The following is a 1,745-nucleotide window of genomic DNA, read 5'->3' as shown; positions in this document are numbered from 1 at the left end:
ATTTCATTTTCTTCTCTCGTCTAGATAACCAGTCCTAGCTTCTTTATTGGATAAAGCTGTCTGTATGCGGCTATAACTCGCCAACTTCAAGGTATAAACTTCACTCTAATCCCTTCCTCTCTCAGGAGAGCAGAAAACCAGAATCAAATGAAAGGATTTTCTCTGAAGGGGAAAGGAAGGATATAAACACGTTGGATTTTACTTTCCTAAGCATTCCTACAGAAAATATGGTTTCCTCGGTGATTTAAAATTCTGAAAAAATAACATCAGCAGACCCAAGGTGTGGGCTCCCAGACGCTCAGGAGATAGTTCATAAAGGTAAATTTTAGTCATTGAGAAATACAAAGCAGCCAAGTGGTGATGTCAGCTAGGCATGTGGTAGAGGTGACACTGCATGACTTTTGAGGGGAGGTCTTTGTAAGAAGCCTCGAGCTTCAGCCTGGTCTCTTTGAACACCCATTCTCCAGGCCTTCCTTCCAGAGTGTTCCCTCGTGGAACCCAGCTGTCATGCCGGGAGAAGCCCAAGTCACGTGGCATGCTTCCTGTGTGTGCTCTGTGGACGGTCCCAGGAGACCCAGTTCGAGTCATCTCAGTCGAGGTTCCAGACACACGATTGAAGAAGGCTCCAGATGATTCCAGCCTCCAGCCAGCTGAGCCACGCCCAGTGACTGAGTCCCACTAAGTCGCAGGCATTGAAGAGCAGAGACAAGCCATCCCGTCTATGCCCTGTTGGAATTTGGGATCTAAGGAATACACGCACATAATAAAATGGCTGCTGTTTTATGCCACAGAGTTTGGGGTGATTTGTTACCCAGTGACAGATAACTAAAACACTTGTTTACCTTCTGGGTCACTGCCTAGAACGTGAGCTTCCGGACGCAGTGACTTGAAGCGTCTTCACAGCTATGTGTCTGTGATGGTTAATTGTATGTGTCAGCTTGGCTGGGCCACAAGGCGCTCAGATATTTGGTCAAACATTATTCTGGGTGTTTCAGGGAGGGAGATTTTTAGTGAGATTAACATTTAAATTGGTGGATTTTGAGTACAGCAAATTGTTCTTCAGAATTGAGTGGGTCTCATCAATCAGTTGAAGGCCTGAACAGAACAAAAAGACCAGCCTCCCCGGAGCAAGACAATTCTCCAGCAGACTGCCTTCAGACTTCATCTGTAACATCGTTCTCACGGATTCTACAGCAGACGGCCTTCGAACTCAAAGCGGAACATCGGCTCTCCTGGGTCTCCAGTCTGCTAGCCCACCCTGCAGATTTTGTACTTGCCGGCCTCCAAATCCGATGAGCCAATTCCTTATAATAAACCCTTTATATATATGCACGCTACTGATTCTGTTTCTCTGGAGAATCCTAATACAGTATCCATAGTTCTTAAAACTGTGGTTCTCAACTAGGGGCAGTTCTGCCCTCCAGGGACGTTCGGTAACATCTGGAGACATTTTGGTTTCGCAACCTGGGGAGCCTACCGGCATCTAGTGCGTCGTGCTTCCGAGCACCAGTGCACAGGACACCCCCGACAACAGAGCATTGTCTCACCCAAACAATCACAAGGGGCAGTCTGGTCCACGGCGAGCACATTTTTTTTCTCATTCCAAGAGCGTCCTAAAAACGATGATACCCTAAATCCACTGACGGTAGCTATGCAAAGTCACCTACCTAAAAAAAGAGCTGAATTGCAATCAAAGGCCAGCCCTCCTCGTCTGCTTCTGTCCACCTACTAAACTGCCTCCAAAG

Source organism: Physeter macrocephalus, chromosome 7 (genome assembly GCF_002837175.3).
Source record: "Physeter macrocephalus isolate SW-GA chromosome 7, ASM283717v5, whole genome shotgun sequence".
Lineage (NCBI taxonomy): Eukaryota > Metazoa > Chordata > Mammalia > Artiodactyla > Physeteridae > Physeter > Physeter macrocephalus.
The sequence above is the reverse complement of the archived record's forward strand: the minus strand, read 5'-3'. Positions refer to the sequence as shown.